The following is a 19,864-nucleotide window of genomic DNA, read 5'->3' on the forward strand; positions in this document are numbered from 1 at the left end:
TTGATAATGGCTTCCGTCTGTGGCAGGCAGAACAAGCTCCACCCTTTTGTGTGTCTATCTCATGACAGCATTCAGCTTGGCTGATACCTAACACGTTACAATCTGGGTCCTGATCATTAGGCAACATCATCAGTTAACAACAAATAAATGTTGGTTTACCATCAGAGAAATAAGATGTCGTATAAATTAGATAGGTGTGCTAAAAACTTAAACAATCATTAGGCTTAGATGAAAAGAAATGAAGTAGGTGCTTCTGTGGTTCATAAGTGTGATGGCTGGGCTCATATGCATGTGTGAGATGTGCCACCCTTGAACCTTCTTATGACGTCGGCACATTACCCATCTGATGTGAAAACAACAACAACAAAAATGAAGCCATGAGTGTGTATAAATGAACCAAAATAGAACAGCATTCCATCATACTTCTGAGTCCTAAGGACTGAAAGGTTTAGAGTTATGCAGTTATGCAGGGGTTTTCACATAAAGTATTACCCTTGCTCCTCAGAAGAACCATGCAAGTTCGGTTCTATGATTATCCTCACTTTACAGCTTGAAGAAACTGACAATTTTAGTAACTATTCAAGGTCACACAGCTAGTAAGCGGTGGAACTGGGCCATAAACCCATATTTCCCTAATTGTACGCTCTTTCGTTTTTGCAAGTAGTCCTTGATACAGGACATAGTACATCCTGGTACTCACAAATGTGAATGTGGAAACTTGAATGTGGGATGCTGGACTCTGAGATCACATTGGTGAGATTGTCAGCCCAGAACCTCCAGATCCTGAGAAAATTTTAAGTGAAAGATGAGCAGAGTGAAACTGTTAACTCATGCAATATGTGGATTTTGACTAAAGTCAAAATAGGGGAATTCTATCAATATAAAAGCCTTGGGATGAGGGGACCGATCACAAAAGATGGCCACACAGTTCCTTATCCGTTGCTTCACTATATTCCATCTTTCATTTTGCCAAGTCAAAAATACACCAAATGGAGGAATGAAAACTTAACAGTCTTTTTGCATTCATTTATGTAACAATCAGCTCCTAGGTTTTTGTTATTATTTTTCTTCTTTTTTTTGGAAAGTGACAATATAAGTAATGTAGTAGTTTGTTGTTGTTCTTGTTGCAGTAGGTATGTTAGCATTTTTTTTTAAAATTGAGAATGAACAATTTACTGCTAGTTTTAAAACTCATCTACTACGCAATCCTCAACTGCATATTTTGTGACTGCACTTTGTGCATATGTTTGTATGTGGTTGCATGTAGAGGGTGTGTTTGAGAATGCACCTGTGTATTTTGGAAATCATTATTTATGGCTCCTAATTAAAAAATTTTAAAGGAACTATATAGGCTCAGTTCTTTGTTTTCGAATGTGAGCAGCTGAAATTAGATCCCTCTTACACCTTTGCCAGAGAAAAACTGTGAAATATGCATAATGTGCTCTTGTCCCCTCTAGAGAGGTGGGGCTAGGGTGGAAATGGCTAATCCTCTTCACGGGGGATGAATTGGAAATTGAGTTTTGCAAACAAAGTCAGAGATAATTTCCCATCTTCATTATTTATGTAAATCAGTTACTGTATTTTAATTATCCACTGCTTGTATCGTCCACATAAAATGCCTTTCCTTTTATTTAAACTGCAAACAATTGCCAGTAGAATTATTCACTGGAAATTGGAATCCACTTTTTTGATCTCTAGAAAGCCTATTAATAATGAATGAGGATGTTATTTATTTGTTACAATTCCACAAATGGAAACTGAAGAAAGACTCTATATTCCTCACTTATCTCCTCTGACAACACCTAAGTAAACCCACCCCAGGAGAAATGCCAAAATGTGGAAAAGCAACATAAATGTGGAAAAGCAACATTTTTTTCTTCTTTCAACAAATGAAATGCCTACTCATTTCAACAAATGTGGGCCTACTACGGGAAAAGCACTGTTAGGTGAAGTCAGGGAGAAAGTTAAGCTAGACATGAATTTTACCTTTCAGGACATAATAAACATTCATAAAATCCTTGACATTTGCAAGCAATATACCCTGAGACCTTCACCAATCCCCATATTCATGAATTTTACTATAGCATATAATTTGCTACATAAAATGCAGTAAAATATAACTGAAAAATATAAGTGACCCCTTTGGACCCTTAATGATTCTATAAATACAGAACTCAAGTAATTTATAAAGCTATTAAAATAAATCTCGCCATTAACATAAACTCTATACTAGGCCATCTCTCACTTGAACAATTTTTGCACTATCCCGAGAACTTGCTAAAATAGCTTCATAAATTGCTTTTTCCAGTTTCCGTACAGAATGTATGGTGGATCTTTCATGTCTGAACTACTGCAGAATCTGAATCTTTGCTTTAAAATATTATTTTAAAAATATGTATTATATTAAATAATATAATGTATATTATATTGAATATATATTAAATATATATGTGTGTATATATGTGTATATGTATACATAAAATTTTTTTTCTGGCCAAAGTCATCACTTGATTGGATCTACTTATTTTTCTCTTCTTTTATATTAGCAACAGTAGAAGCCAATTTTCTTATTAGGAACTTTTTTCCCCTTCCCATTGGAAGAACCAAAGTTTGACCACCTTTTTAGCCTATGTATGGGCCACGCCGATAAACTTGGTAATGGGTGCCCTGGGCCTTCCCAGCTACTCTTACAAGCTATAGAAGTCACTTCTGAACTTCAGCCTGGAGTATCGAATGCAAATTTGGGTCTCACAAAAATTAAAATATAATATCCATGATGAAATCTGAAGCCTTTGTAAACAAAGCACTAACTTCTATAACCACAAATGAGCAAAGTCTGATGTACTTAAATATTCACTACGAGGGAGAAAGTGACAGATACTCAAAGGAAAGATACAGGTAAACTTAGCTTCAGAAGCTGCAGGGGAGATTGAGGAAGACTACAGGCAGGAGGCAGCATTTTTCCGGACTTTGAGGATAGGTAAGACTCAGAAATGTGTCACAGACATAGACATCATAGACAGTTTGAGTAGAGGAAACAGAATGAGCAAAGGCCTGAGTGAGGAGGCAGGGAGCTTTCATGAGCAAAGTGAATAGTGTAATCCCATCTAACTATAAAGGTAATTTCTCCTCAGTGTGAAAATACAAAAAAATGCTTTCTTCTTTCTGGAAATATGGTAAGATGAGGCATACACAGAAATAATCCCAGTGTATAGAAATACTGTGAAAAATATATTTAAAGTATTTTTAAATGCATAGTGATCTGGCAAGAAAGCAAGGGAAAGTTCAAGAAACACAAAGCAACAAAACAATATTACTTCAGAAAGATAAGTTGGCCGGGCGCGGTGGCTCACGCCTGTAATCCCAGCACTTTGGGAGGCCGAGACGGGCGGATCACGAGGTCAGGAGATCGAGACCATCCTGACTAACACGGTGAAACCCCGTCTCTACTAAAAAAAATACAAAAAACTAGCCGGGCGAGGTGGCGGTGCCTGTAGTCCCAGCTACTCGGAGGCTGAGGCAGGAGAATGGCGTGAACCCGGGAGGTGGAGCTTGCAGTGAGCTGAGATCCGGCCACTGCACTCCAGCCCGGGCGACAGAGCGAGACTCCGTCTCAAAAAAAAAAAAAGATAAGGTGAAGCCAATTCTGCCCTAGGACAGTTTCTGATCCCTCATTCCGCAGAGCGCAAATTTGAGGGATTGTGTGTGGATATGAGATAAAGCCTGGGACCTGGTAAAACAGCCGGAGTCCATCCTGGAGCCACAGACCCTAAAGGCAAGATCCTGAAATAGGTTAAGGGGGAACATGGGCCTTGCAAAAGGACAGAGTGGGACTGCTTGCCTGGGTTGAAGATGTCTCTGGATGGAGGGGAAAGAGAGGCTTCTTGGAATCCTGAACTGAAGACTGCTCTCCCGTGAGTGTTAATTCACAATTCCTATGTGGCTCCCATAAGTTGTAAGCTTGGACATAGGTTGTTGGTAAGACTTTAAATCCTTGGGAAAAACAATGCAAATCTTCACCGAAGGCATGCACTTTAATTGCAGGCATTGCTTACATTTCCACAAAGTTTTAAAACATGTAGCTGATCACGTATATGAGGAAACAGACTACCATGAAGAAAAGTCAGTGCTTATATAGTGTAGAAAAGGAACTTTGAAAACTACAGATGGGGTAATGTTTCAAAAGCAGAATATAAAATATGTATATATAATTATGCACAAATAATTAAAAATGGCTGTCAGAATATCATTTAGGAACAAGAGAACATTAAAATCCACCAGTAATATTTTTAAGTAACCAAATAAAACTTCTTAGAAATATGAAGCATAATAATTGAGAGTAAAATTTCAATAGATGGATACGAAACAGATTAGTTTCAGCTGTGGAAAGAATTCATGACTGGAAGATAATCTTAACAAAATAAATACCAAAAATCTAGAATAGAGATTCATAAACTTCCTTGGTTCATGTCACCATTCATGTGTTAGTGCCTCAAAAATTTTTTATAGTACCCCTAGAGCAAAAGAAATACCCAACATTTCTTTTATTAAGTAGTTAGGCTCAAACAACTTCATTTTAGTATTTTGCATAGTATACAACGAATAGCTATGTCTCTCTCAAAAATGAAACATTCCCACAGTGTCCCTGTAAATTCACTCTGGTTTCCCAGTGTTCCTTGACCTATAGTTTGAGAACCATGGATGTAAAATAAAGAAACAAAAAATGGAAAATGTCAAAGACAACTTAAAGAGACTCCCATGTAGGTCTAACATGTCTGATGGAAGTTCCAGAAGAAGAAAGGGAAAAGACATGGCAAGAGAATTTTCCAGATTTAACACAAAATTCATAGATTCAGAAAGAACAACAAATTACAAGCAGAATAAAAAAAAAAAAAAAAAAAAAAACTGGGCGTGTTGGCTCGTGCCTATAATCCCAGCTACTTGGGGGGCTAAGGCAGGAGGATCACTTGAGCCCAGAAGTTTGAGATTGTGATGAGCTTTGATCACACTACTGCACTCCAGCCTGGAGTAAGACCCCATTAACATAGTAAGTCCCCATTTCTAAAAAAGGTTTTCTTGTTTTAAACAGATACAATAAAATACATATCTAGACATGCTTTACCAAAACTCTAGAACAGCAAAAATAGAATGACATTAAAAGTAAAGACAGATTAAGAACTGATTTCTTGTTTCCTTTCCAAATTTATTTTAAGTTCAGAGTACATGTGCAGGTTTGTTACATGGGTAAATTGCGTGTTGTGGTGGTTTGGTGTTTATATTATTTTGCATTCAGGTAATAAGCATAGTACCCTACAGGTGGCTTTCAACCCTCACGCTCCTCTCACACACCACCCTCAAGTAGGCCTGGTGTCTGCTGTTCCCTTCTTTATGTGCATGAGTCCTGAGTACTCAATGTTCATGGACATAAAGAAGGGAAAACGTGCGGTATTTGCTTCTCTGATAACTGATTTCTTAATAGTAGTAATGATTCCTCTTATCCAGAGAGAACCATAAGTATTCTGATATATTTTCTTCCAATTTTTTACCTGTATATGTCAAATGAAATATATACTTTTGAAAAAAGTAAGATGCAAAACCATATATACTGTGTGAATCTCAATTTATTTTATATATATATATTTTTTAAATTGAGATTCTGCAGGATGTGGTGGTTCACACCTGTAATCCCAGCACTTTAGGAGGCTGAGGTGGGCAGATCACCTGAGGTGGGGAGTTTGAGACCAGCCTGACAAACATGGAGAAACCCCGTCTCTACTAAAAATACAAAATTAGCTGGGTGTGGTGGCACACACCTGTAATCCCAGCTACTCAGGAGGCTGATGGAGGAGAATTGCTTGAACCCAGGAGGCGGAGGTTGCGGTGAGCTGAGATTGCGCCATTGCACTCCAGCCTAGGCAACAAAGCAAAACTCCGTGTCAAAAACAAACAAACAACATTGAGATTCATACAATACACATGGTATTTCTTTTATTAAATAGTTAGGCTCAAATGACTTAATAGTAATATTTTGTATCATATAAAACAAATAGCTGTGTCTCTCTCAAAAGATATATAATTATATATATGAATTGAGGTTCATACAATACATATGGTTTTGCATCTTTTCTCAATTGACACAATGTGACTATTTTATTTACCTATTCAACAAATGATTGTCAAATGACGTCTAGGATTTAGCGAATGATTTTAAATAAATAAGATTTAATTATATGTCAAGGTACTATACTGAATACTTTATAAATATTAATTTATTTAATGTTAAGAACTGCATGAGACAGTTATTCTTATTTCACAATGAAGATACTCAGATTTGTTAATTTTAAGCATCAGATGTGGCACTTGATAAATGTTCTTTTGCCTATGTGTTTATATTATATTCTTTTTTTTTTTTTTTTTTTTGAGAGGGAGTCTCACTCTGTGGCCCAGGCTGGAGTGCAGTGGCGCGATCTCGGCTCACTGCAAGCTCTGCCTCCTGGGTTCACGCCATTCTCCTGCCTCAGCTTCCCGAGTAGCTGCGACCACAGGCGCCCGCCACCTCGCCCGGCTAATTTTTTGTATTTTTTTCTTTTAGTAGAGACGGGGTTTCACCGTGGTCGCGATCTCCTGACCTTGTGATCCGCCCGCCTCGGCCTCCCAAAGTGCTGGGATTACAGGCGTGAGCCACCGCCCCCGGCTATATTAGATTCTTAATAATAAATTTTTAGAAGTGAAACTAGGCCGGGCGCGGTGGCTCAAGCCTGTGATCCCAGCACTTTGGGAGGCCGAGACGGGCGGATCACGAGGTCAGGAGATCGAGACCATCCTGGCTAACACGGTGAAACCCCGTCTCTACTAAAAAATACAAAAAACTAGCCGGGCGAGGTGGCGGCGCCTGTAGTCCCAGCTACTCGGGAGGCTGAGGCAGGAGAATGGCGTAAACCCGGGAGGCGGAGCTTGCAGTGAGCTGAGATCCGGCCACTGCACTCCAGCCTGGGCGACAGGGCGAGACTCCATCTCAAAAAAAAAAAAAAAAAAAGAAGTGAAACTAATGTTCGAAACCCATGTACTTCTAAAGTTACTAATAAAACCAATCTGCTTTCTGGTAAGATTTCACCTAATTAAAACTGTGACCACACTCTCAACCAAACTTTGCCAATATTGAGTATAAGAACTAATTTTAGAGGTTGACAACGTCTGATAATATTTTAAGAAGGTTAAAAAATTTACCTCGTTTTATCGTGATTGTATTGTGATTGTAAGTTCTACATTTACAAATATGTTTGAATGTTTCTCACATCTAGGCAGTGGTAGTGCTTCTTGTCTGTGATATTTGCTGAATTTTCCCTTAGTATTTCAGCATTTTTCTCTAAATGCATCGGACAGTAGTATTGTATAACATATTTGTGTCATGTATTCTTCAAATATGTATGACTTTTATTTTAAGGTTTCCTGGCATTTTTTCAATCAAATGAATTGTACGTGTATATATTTTTTTCTTTTCTGTTGTGCTTAGATTATCCATTCCCATCCCAAGGTTAGATAGTTATTCACCTATATTGTCTGTAAGTACTTTAATATTTTATTATTTTACGTTTAACTCTTTAGGCCATCTGGAATGTTCTTTGCCATATGTACTAATGTGAAGATTTATTTTAGTTTTGTTTTCCAAATGTTTACCCTTGCCTGTAGTGCCAAATTCTTCCCTCTTTGTTTCCCTTTAAAGCAATGCTCTTAGTAGTCTCAGCTGACAGACTTCAATTTCTTTCCTCTTTTTTAAAAACCCATTGTAGTTTTTAGATCCCACCTCTCCACCAAAACACCTCTTACCTAGTCACCAATGACTTCCCCATTATTATCTCCACTGGCCAGTTTTCAGTCTTGATGGGATTTGATCTGTCAGCAGTATTGGCACAGCTTAACCACTGTCTCTTCCAGAAACAGACTCATCACCACAACCTCCTACCTCACTGGCAATTCTCTCCTCCCCTCGGCACAATCCTGCCTCTAGTGTTGTCAGGTCCTAGGCCTCTGCCCATGGACTTTTCTCTCTATGCTCACTCCCACCCCGATTCCATCCAGACTCACTGCTCCTGATAAAATCTATGTATTATGACTCTAGGGTTTATGACTGTAGTCTGTGTCTCTCTCCTGAATTCTAGAGTATACATTAATACAATAGCCTTCTCAACATTTCCACCTAGATGTCTAAACGAGCAGGCTAGATGTGTCATAGTCCAAATTAAATTCCTGATCTTTCTAAGGCCACTTTTTGTGAGGTCATCTCAACTCAGCTAATGAAACTTACATCCTTCAGGTGCTCAGACCAAACGTTTAGGAGTCACCCTTGACCCTTCTCTTTTTCTCATACTTCACTTTCACGCCTTCAGTAAATCCTGTTGACTCTGCTTTCTGCAAAATCTTCCATACCATCTGCACTGCTACTTTGTTCATCATATCTTGGCTAGATTTTAGCAGTAGCCTTCCACTGGTCTTCCCAATTTTAGTCTTGTTTCTTTACAGCCTATTTTTAACCAAGAAACTGGAGTGATCGTTTAAAAATGGAAATCAGATCCTGCCATGCCTCTGTCCCGTGACTTCCAATGGCTTGCCATCTCACTTGGAGCAAAAAGTGAAATCTGGATGATGGTGTAAAAGACTATATGATCCAATCCCCAGCTCACCACAGTCCCTCTCTGGTCCCATTTCCTACTATTTCCTGCCTCAGTTACTACAGCAAGAGGAGGATTTGGTCTCCTTCATCTCTCTGGAACACATCAACTGGTTCCCGCCTCAGTGGCTTTGCAGTTGCTGTTCTCTCCTGGAAAGCTCTGTCCCAAGATACATGGGTGGGTAACTCCTTCATCTTTTAAAAATCTTTGATCAAAAGATTTGATCTTTTGAAGCCCTGGTGAGGGCTTCCTCATTATCCTCTTTGAAATTGTATTCTTCCCTCCCTCCTTCCATTCCCTTTCCATACCCACTACATTACTCTTATCATTCTTGTATACATCAGAGTCTAATTCTACTCACATTTCATCTCTTTGCACTGATCCTTCTGTCAATTATTGAACTCGTATCACCTGATCGAATCACTAAGATTTTGTTAAATATATTTCATGTCTGGTGTAGAAGGCCTTTCTTATTATTCTTCCTTTATAAAATTCCCTTAGTTATTCTTGGCTTTTTATGCCAGCTTAACTTTAAAAGTACTTCATCATGTTTCCAAAGAAGAAAAGTCAAATTGATTTTTTTATTGGAATTTCATAATACAGGGACATTCATGTGCAAAGAATTAATATCTTTATATCATTCACTCTTCCTTTCCCAGAATGTGGTATGCTTCTTCATTTATTGAAACCCATTTTCTTTTTGACATCGGTTTTGTAATTGTATATTTTCTATAGTTCTTACATGTGTCCTATTTAAGTTAATCCTACATGTTGTAGTCTATGCTTTTTTTCCTGCTTTGTTCTATTGTTGCTATTTTATTCCATTATGTAGTTTCAAAAGATTATTTTCAAATAGCTATTTTTTCAAATTTCTATCTATCAGCAACATTGTTCAACTATCTCATTACTGGCAGTAGATTTTCAGTTTATTCCTTGGGTTTTTGAAGTAGACACAATGATAATTCTATCCCCTTTTCATCATGCGACAATGCCTTGCCTAAAACTTCTGCAGACTATTGAATAATAGTAGTAGTCACTAGCCTGTTGGTCTTCCTCTCCTTGTTCACACTGCTGGTTTAAAGTGGATGTCTTTGTCATATTAAGAAAGTATCCTTACATTCCTGATTTACAACGCACTTTTTTGAAAAAATAAGAAAAGGTTGAGAAGTTTGTCTTGTGCTTTTTGTTTCCATCAGTTGAGCTAATATTACCCATTAATTTGATTAATAGATTTTCCAATATTAAACCAAATAGTTGCAGTGGGTGGTTTTTTAAAGACATACTACTGAATTTAATTTATTAATATTTAAATGAGGATTTTGCATCTATGTTCATAACTGTGTCTGTTCTATAGTTTTCATCTTGGTACTATCTTTCATCCAGTGTTGGAATGGGCACTTCTATGAAATAAATTAGGAAGCAATTTGTCTTCTTCCAGGATAGAAGGCAGAATGTGAGTATAATCGTGTGTAGAGGTGTGGACTTATATATATATGCACATAGATATTTTCATGGAGAGTATACGCTGCTAAGAAATTGGACAGAATTTATTGTTAAAAACGACCTGGTTCCGAAGCCCCAAAACTTTTTTGATAGTTTATTGGTTGTCTTTCTCATGACTGTTGGTGTATTTTGGTGTCCTACCACTTTAAAAAAAGTCTTGAGAGTTTTTTGTGGTTTTCCAGTAAATCGCCTATTTCTATTTAATTTTCAAATGATAAATGGAATTGTATGTAGCATTTTCTTATGATTTAAAGAATATTTTCTAAATCTGTCCATTACCATTTCTAGTTCTGCTCATTTTTATTTTTTCTATTTATCTTGTTAGTTTTCAGGAAACTTGCTTAATTGATATTAAATTTTTCTTTCTAACAGTAAAGAGTGTAAGATTTGTTTACTACCATTTTGATACGTTTTGTTTTTTTTTTTGTCCCCCCCAAAAGTGGCTTCTATTTTAGTTTGCCTTTGATCCCATATTAATTTAGGAAGGTGATTTTTAATTTCCTGCTTATTAAGTTTTTGTTATTGTGTTTAAATTACTATTCTTATTTTTCTATTCTTATTGTAATGTGGTCAAAAAATGTGATCAGTGTGATTTCTGCTACTAAGAGTTTATTGATGCTTTTTTTGTCATATGGTAGATTAGGTTTTATAAGGTTCATGGTCACTTGAAAATAAGGTACTTCTCTAATGTAGTGAAGGCAAGTTTTTAAATTTAGCCTGTCAATTACTTTATCAAGTTATCTATATCCTTATATTCATTGGAGGTCTATCTTATATTTGAGGGTGTTAAAGTCTCCCATAATAGGACTACTGCTAATTTTGCCTCATACTGCCAACAGTTTGTTCACTTTACTTTCTATACTGATTTTTATATTTTTTATATAATGGTTCTTGAAAATTACCTGTTCATTAACAGATATACCTATTTTCACTGTCATATTTGGCATCTATAAAGTTCCCTCACACTTTGAATTCACTTTGACTCATATTATGATTTCTAACCTTGCTTTCTGTTATGTTTTTGGAGAATGTGAAAATGGCAGCCTGCGGTGTTTACTCATTCTGAGTCTCTTCCTCTTTCCACCACGTGTGAGGGAGAGGCCAGGGAGTATCCCCATCTGACAGAGAAGTCACCACTGGCCTCTGCTCTCTTGCTGTGTTTCTTTCCTGATAACAGCATTTGCTGAGCACATTTGTGGAAGGAGGACTTTGGCCTTCTTGCATGTTTTTCAGGTCGGTGTCGGCATCGAGGGCCTGGGTCAGAGGAGGAGAGAGGGTGCAGTTTTCTGTTTCCTTCTGAGCCCATCCAACTGCACCTTCGCTGTTTTACCATGAATGCATCTTCAACCTTACCAATGCGCAGAAGTTGCTCCCAGATTCTAGCATAGAGAGATAGAATAGAAAAAATAGAGTATCTCTGCGTCTACTTTTGGGAAGTTATTGTGTGTGTGCTTTTTTTCTTCTTTTCCTGCAGTATCTCAACAAACATTTTTGTAGAAAGTTGATAGAGATAACGTCAGGAGCTGCTAGTTTGGTTAAAAAAAAATCTGCTACTGAAATGTTTCCAAAAAGATGTGGTATATTCAGTCAGCACTGTATTTTAAGAACTCTTATCTGGTCTAAGTGTAACAAAGTGCTCAACTAAGAGATAATTTCAGCTGTCCAGGAGATGTTGTCAGTCTCTGGTTTTGGGAATGGAGCAAGAAGTAAGTAGACAGAGATGCATTATGAAGACAGAATCTGTACTATGGAAAATAAGTGGATTTGTATATATGTATAAAGGTGTGAACTGGGACTTGGGTGGAAAGAACAAAAGTATGTGAGGAGTCTAAATCAATGCTCAACTTCCTAGCACAAATTAATGAAAATATTGTCACATTGCCAGAGGGAGAGCACTTTCTTAAAAGAAAATAATTATTGTTATACAGGAAAAGGCCTTTATTTTATTTTTAACAAATGCATAGGTAAGAAGTAAAATGCAGTGTGAAAATGAATTAAAGATGAAAAATATTAAGAATAGTTAAATCAAGGAGATGAATGTATTAGTGTTTACTATTCTCTATTTTGTTATGTACAGAAAATGTTATAATAAGCATTTTAGGAAAGGGAAAAAATCACCCAGTTTGAGACCTACCGTCTTGAGGTGCTGCAGACCCCTTCTCCGTGTGATAATACAGAGATAGCACTGAAGATGCAGGACTAGACCTCCCCTGACCAAATTGGGAGGTGTCTCTGTTGTTGGGTGTTGTAAGGATAGAAGTTGTTGGAGCTATTACATGCTAAGGCAGAGTTCTTAGCATAAAGCCACTTTCTAAATACGTAACATTTGGCAATTTGAATAATAGTGCTCAACTAACAGGGCTGTTGTAGGGATGGAATGCTATAACGAAGACAAAGCCCTGGATCTCAGAAGTGCTCAACAGATGCTGCCATCTTTCACTACTGTGGAAGGGCAGTGGACCTCCAGCACCCCAAGGAGACCACAGAATAGCCTGTGGGTCAAGCAAAGCCAAGTGTATTGCTTCCTGGGATAAGAAAGACCACTACCTTTTTAGCCCTGTCTTTGAAAAGGAAGGATAAAGATGGGATATTTATGTGATTTGGAGGGGTCTGGTTTAAGGCAGGTGTTTCTGTGAGGAGGTCTGATTGGGACTGGGCCAAAGTTGTGATATAACAGTTCAGGATTGGTGAACTCAGGTGAGGATTTTGGAGCAAACCTCAGAGTAAACAACTGGATGATTCCAGCTGAACAATCTGTCCTTCTAAGAAGGAAGCTATTTACTCTGATGAAGAGATGTGGAGTAGTCAATTATCGAGATCAATGAATTTTCAAAGTTATTTCCAACTTAATCTTCTGGGTCAAGAATTTCCTGGAATAGTCATGTCATGTTAACGCAGAGTATCAGATAGGAAAATCATGATTTATGGACTATACGCTGTTTGGCTGTAGATAGTTTCAGCTCATAGGGGAGACTATAGTGTAGATTGTTCTGTTTTGTTTTAGTATTTGTGGCATATTGCTACCTCTGCAGCAGATGCATACATTGTTTTGTAAAGTTTAATTAAGCTTATCATTCATTTGGCAATATGTATTAAAGACCTTAAAATAATCTTTTAACTAGTAGTTTTATTATCAGCAATCAGTCATTCAGAATCATCAAAGACAGGAACAAAAGATGAACAAAGATATTTATCACAGCATTTTTAGAATAGAAAATACAAGGTAAACAAAGTGACTTTAAAAGGGCAAACAGAAAATAAATTATGATTTAGCCACAGAATGGGACACTGTGTGTAACTAGGACAAATTATGTTTTTTAGAAATAGTTAATGATATGGAAAAACTCTCTTCAAATTAAGTGAAACTAGGACATAAAACTGTATAAAATTATAGTACCTATGACTAAATGGAAATATTGCAAAATTTTATAAGTGATAATCTCAGGGTTATAAGATTACAGGCTAATTTCATATTTCCTTGTATTTTTCTGTATTTTATTCAAACATTTAAAATAAACTTTCTTCTTATCAGAAAATAAACACCATTTTAATACTAATAATACAATGATTGAAAGGGTGGTGGAGATGCCCTCCAAGGAGAAAAGGAGCTTGTTTGTGTTTGTTCCTGCAGCAAATGATGCAACTGAGGCAGGAGAGCCCAAGCAAAGGGCCCTCTTCAGAAAGGGAGACTTGGCTGGGGTTCACTCTGGTTCTGAACAACGAATCCTCTCTCATGTTAATAAGGATTAGCAGGTTACAATTTAGGAAATGGCTCTTGCCATCAGAAAAACTGAGTATCTCTGTGTTCGCTCATTTGTGTTGCTATTAAGGAATATTTGATCCTGGGTAATTCATAAATAACAGAGGTTTAATTAGCTCATGGTTATACAGGATGTACGAGAAGCGTGGTGTTGGCATCTGCTTGACTTCTGGTGAGGATCTCAGAAAGCTTCCAATCATGGCAGAAGGCAAAGGAGAGCCAGTGTGTCACATGGTGAAAGAGGGAACCAAATAGAGGGGGTGGAGGTGCCACACTGTTTTAAACAACTGGCTCTCTCGTGAACTCATTACCACTCATGACTGTGGAGAGCACGCCAAGACATTTATGAGGGGTCTGTCCCCATGATCCAAACGCTTCCCATCAGGCCCCACCTCCAACACTGGGGGTCAACATGCACCTTGGAGAGGACAAACATCCAAACTATATCAATCTCTCAGGATGCTTGCACCATAAATAACATTGAGAATTCCACAACCACTCCGCAAAGGTGTTGATTCCTCTTTGGTTCATCATCGCTTCCTGTCTTTAACAGATCTGCTTTTCCAAGGAATTAAAATCCTTTGAGGACTTCTCATTAGGACTTCTTTTCTCCATTTTGGGAGCATCTATGACCGCTTGTTGCCAGGAGCCTAATAGGGTCCAGAGGATTTCAGTGATTTGCCTGCAGACGCATTGCAGGCCGAACTCTCTGGGTTATCTCCTATCTAGGGAAAGAAGCTTGGAGTTACTGTCCACTCTCAGTTATCTGCAGCTAGCTCACATGACCAACAGATGCCCATTGTCAGGTGGAAATCCCTCAGAACTTCATTCTTTCTGCCTAAAATTCCAATTGCTAAAACTGAAGACAAGAATAAGATAGAAAAACTCTAGAATGAGGCAATTAAAATGATCAAAGGGATGATTGAGTACTGAATAATAAAGTTAAAATTCTTCAGGATGTAAAGATAAATTCTGAAAGAGGATGAATGGTTATAAGATCATGAAAGGCAAATAGAAGCCCATTTCTCAATTCTGGAGAACACGTTTGAGAGTATAAGTTGAAATCTAAAGGAAGTAAGAGGAAGAGTAGAGGTTCCTTGGATGGCACAGTGGAGAAGGAAGAAGAAAGGAAAGCACTTTGTATACATTATCTCATTATATGACATGCCATTGGAGCATTTTGTTCTAGTCCCAGTTCTGCTACCAGCTTTTTTCTGGTGATGTTGAATGAGATTCTTCATTCTAAGCCTCAGATTTCTTAGGTGTAGAATCAGGATTTTAATTATTTGGATTTGACAATACTTTCTGATTCAAAAAGAGTTTGTTTTATTTTGTAAAACAAAAATCATAAATACTTTATTATTAATACATTATTTTTGAAATGTTATACAGATTGGAAATATGAGAAAGTTTGAGAGTGTTTGTATATATTTCCTGGTGACATAATAATTATTAAAAGGAAATTAGTGGCCGGGCTCAGTGGCTCACACCTGTAATCCCAACTACTCGCGAGGCTGTGGTAGCAGAATTGCTTGAGCCCAGGAGTTTGAGGAGCTATGTTCGCAGCACTGCACTCCAGCCTGGGCGGTAGAGCAAGACCTTGTCTCTAAAAACGGAAATGAGTGGTTCCTAGCAAGACGCTCAACTAACATGGCTAAGGCTTACTCTCCCAAGACTCCTCTCCGCAATGATAGAGAGGTGGGGCAAGGGTTTGAACTGGCATTTATATATATATAATGTCTTTGACTTGAGAAAAAAATGGCCTAGTATGGCTTTGAAGAAAAACCTAGAAAAAGAATTATGGAATTCTTGCCCCATATCTTCGTGTTTAATGGTGAGTCCCACAACACACTTATGAAAACTCAGATCCCTGGTACAGGGTCTCTCAGGTATGAAACCAGTGAACGTCTAAAGCCCTTTGTTTGCAGGGAGTGAACAACACAACAACAACAAAAACCCAAACTTATCCCCAAGGTTATGAATTATAATCCAAGTTGTGTCTTCCAATAACAAAAAGTGAAGTTGGCCAGGTGTGGTGGCTCATGCCTGTAATCTGAGCACTTTGGGAGGCTGAGGCAGGTGGATCATGAGGGCAGGAGTTCAAAACCAGCCTGGCCAAGATGGTGAAACCCCATCTCTAGTAAAAATATAAAAAATTTAGCCGGGTGTGGTGGTGGGTGCCTGAAATCCCAGTTACTAGGGAGGCTGAGGCAGAGAATTCCTTGAACCCAGGAGGTAGGGATTGCAGTAAGCCGAGATTGCACCACTGCACTCCAGCCTGGGCAACAGAGCGAGACTCCATCTCAAAAAAAAAAAAAAAAAAAAAGTGAAGTCCTGCCTGAAGAATTGTTTTGTGCAGTGCTGAGTGGCTGACTGCATTTTCCTGGTTCCTGGCCTCCACCTCCCCTTGTCCCCAGAGCGTTTGAGGCTGAAAGCATGAGTCCGGCCTTTCAGAGTGAGCTCCGCCGGGCTGTGTAGCCAAACTCCCAGAAGAAAACAAACTTATAAGACTTTTGAAAAGTATGAGTATTTCAAAGGAAATGTAAAATGCAAAACTATAGATTCCAAAGACAAAAACTACTAAAACAGCTGGGGTAAAAAATTAAAATTAGTTTGAAAAACAAAACAGATAGAGGAAGATAGCAATTTGACTCAAGAACAAGGAAACATAAAAAGATCCAAGAAGAATATTGGAAGAATATAATACTCAAATTAAAAAACACAATAGATGGGATAAATAGAATGAACACATCTGAGAGACCAATTAATTCATTGTAACACCATATTGAGTACATCTTCAATATGACAGAAGAGAAGAAAAACAATGGAATATATATTTTAAAGCTGAGAAATGTGAAGGATAGAGAGAGACATACTAGTATCTGAAAAATGGAGATCTCAGAAGGACAGAATTGTTTTAACGAAGATGAGAAGATATTTAAAATATATTTCTATGAATTGAAAAATAGATTATACATAGAAAATGTTCAAAGAATGCAAAAGGGAAAGAAAAAACCTACATCTAGAAACATAATACCATTTGAGAACACTAAGAGAAAAATTCAAAAGCTTACAGAGAAAAAAGACTAAAAATCAAATTAATAATAGATTCTTCAACAGCAACAACGGATGCAAAAAAAGCACTTAAAACTTTAAAGCTTAGATACAGGCACATTTTTACTTACATATGAGGGAGGGCATAAGAAAAATATTCTTACAAGATCTCAGAACTTTTGTCAGAATCTCATAATTGATTAAATGATTTTATGAAATATTGAAATAATAGGCAAGGCTCTGGGAGTTCTTACAAGAGCTACATGAAATAAAGGTGGTCAAATACCTTGTTAAGGTTTTTTATTTTAGTTTAAAATAGGAAGGTAAAATAGTAGAGGAACTAGGTAGAAGTCTAGACCTGGACTATTTGTATGACACGCACTAGCCATTGGAAACGTAGCTATTCTGAATTAAAATTGCTAATGTGTAAAGTGCATACCAGAGTTCAAAAAGCTGTTATAAAAAACACACACTTTTCACTAAACTTTGATATTAACTGCATATTGAAATGATATATTGAATATTTTTAGTTAAATAAAATACACAATTAAAATTAATTTTGTTTGTTTTTACTTTCTTTAATGTGTTCACTAGAAAATTTAAAATTTCACATGTGGCTTACATTTGTGGTTTTTATTTTAGTTGGAAGACACTGATATAGATGATCCTTCCATGATGGAAGTTAGAAAAGGGGGCACTAAAGTTCTAGTCTTATCACGTCTTGTGGCTCTGAAAACAGACAAAATTGAAAACTAAAGATAAAAAGTCACATAGGAAATGTAGAAAATGGCAAATCATAAATTAATGTGACAAAATCAAGAATTAAAATAAATATAAGTGTACTTATTTCATATTGGAAGATGAATTTTGATAGATGTGATTAAAAGATACAGATGTAGACTCTGTAAGAGGTAAAACAGCACAGATATGAGAAAGTTAAAAGTAAAGAATGAGAAATGGATGTGTCAGGCAAATACTAACTAAATGAGCTGAAATTCTTATATTAATGTCAGACAAAATTTAAGACCAAAAATATTTGTCAGTATTAGAGATGCAATAGGTCATTATATAAAAATAAATGTGACAAATAGTTCAATTTATTCAAAAGATATTGCAATTTTAATCTCATGTGTGAGATTAACAACATGTATGAGAAATAAACATACATGAATGAGAAATAAACATGTACGTTATGTATGTGTTTTTTATACATATATACAATAGAATAGCTTCAAAATGCATAAAGAAAAAGTGATAGAACTATAGGGAAAATCTACCACCATAGTGAGAGATATCAACACACGTCTCTTGATAATGGACAGATCAAGCAGCAAGGTTGAAGGACACCCAGCAATATATTTAAGAAGCCTGACCTAGTTGTTTCATATAGAGTTCTACACCCGATAAATAGAAATGGTAGGCTTTTCTCAACCACACATAAAATATAAAACATGATCATGTATATTTGTCCATAAAATGCCTCAACTAATTCCAACAACAGTTATTATATAGACTATGATCTTTCACAGTAGTATTAATTTGAAAGCTAATGCCAAAAAGAGAAATTATAAAATACCTGCATGTGTGGACACTAAAAACATATTGATAAATATATATTTTATTATGATATAAATTATGAAAATTTGAATATAATATCTAGAATTAAATAATAATAAAAATCCTGCATATCAAGACTTGTAGGATTAGCAAAAGCGGTGCTTCAAAAACTTTATAGGCTTAAAGAGTCTATAAATAAGAGAGAGGTTACAAACCCTCAAAAAAGTGAGCTAATTTTTCAGCTTAAGAAACTAGAAAAGGAATGATAGAATAAACCTACAGGACTCTGTAACTGCTTGTGATCAATTAGTTGTAAACATCATTGCACTTGTACCAGCTCCTACATGGTTTTGTAGACAAGTCCTATTAAGAACTTATAGGACAAATTATTCCAGTATCCCAATTTTACATAAACTTTTCTGAAAGTACAAAATAAATAAAATTTTCTCCAACTCTTTTTAAAAGTATAATATTACTCTGTTACTAAAACCAGATTAAAAAAAAGACAAAAAATAAATAAACTACAAAGGAAAATTACTGCTTCATTTTACCCTAGGACATAGAAGCAAAATTTCTAAACAATATTACCAAATTGAGTTTTTCAGCGTATTTGAAAAGAAAAATCATACTATCCCATGATCAAATTGTTTACTTTTTCTAGGTATTCAATAATTATTTATTATTAGGAAATCCATGATGTAATGTATCACATTAGCAGAGTAAAAGACAAAAAGCTACATGAATATCTCAGTAGATATATAAAAAGTGTTGAATAAAATGTAATACCCATTGATAATTATGAAAAAAATAGTATTAGGAAATTAGGAATATTTGAGAGCATCTTAAACCTGGTAAAGAGTGTATTAGGGTTTTGCAGAGAAATAGAACCAATAAAATGTGTGTGTGTTTATGGGTGTGTGTGTGTGTGTGTGTGTGTGTGTGTGTATTTATGATTTATTATAAGACTTAAGAAACTAGAAAAGGAAATAATAGGCTCATGCAATTATAGAGTCTAGAAAGTTCAAAATCTACAGGATGGGCCAGCAGGCTTGAAAACCAGGAAGAGCTCATGTTGCACATGAAGTCTGAAGAATTAGCTCTTGCTCAGAGGAGATTTATCTTTTTCTTCTATTCAGGCTTTCAATTGATTGGCTGAGGCCCACCCACATTATGGAGAGAAATATGCTTTACTCAAAGTCCACCAGTTTAAATGTTAATGTCTTCCAAAACACCCTTACAGAAACACAATGAGTAATATTTGACCAAATATCTGAGGGCCTTTTGGCTAGGTTGACACAAAATTAACCATCAGGAAAGAGAA

General features: G+C 36.5%; 1 protein-coding gene and 1 non-coding gene across 3 annotated transcripts in view; both read left to right on the forward strand.

Moving 5' to 3' along the window:
- The window catches only part of OPCML (opioid binding protein/cell adhesion molecule like), a 1,169,771-nt gene that overhangs the window by 103,522 nt on the left and 1,046,385 nt on the right, over positions 1–19,864 (forward strand). The gene's annotated exons all lie outside the window — the stretch shown is intronic.
- LOC115893789 lies at positions 248–349 on the forward strand. The gene has a single exon (XR_004053842.1). It is a non-coding gene; the product is annotated as a small nucleolar RNA U13 (small nucleolar RNA).

This window comes from Rhinopithecus roxellana, chromosome 15 (assembly GCF_007565055.1).
Source record: "Rhinopithecus roxellana isolate Shanxi Qingling chromosome 15, ASM756505v1, whole genome shotgun sequence".
Taxonomy (NCBI): Eukaryota; Metazoa; Chordata; class Mammalia; order Primates; family Cercopithecidae; genus Rhinopithecus; species Rhinopithecus roxellana.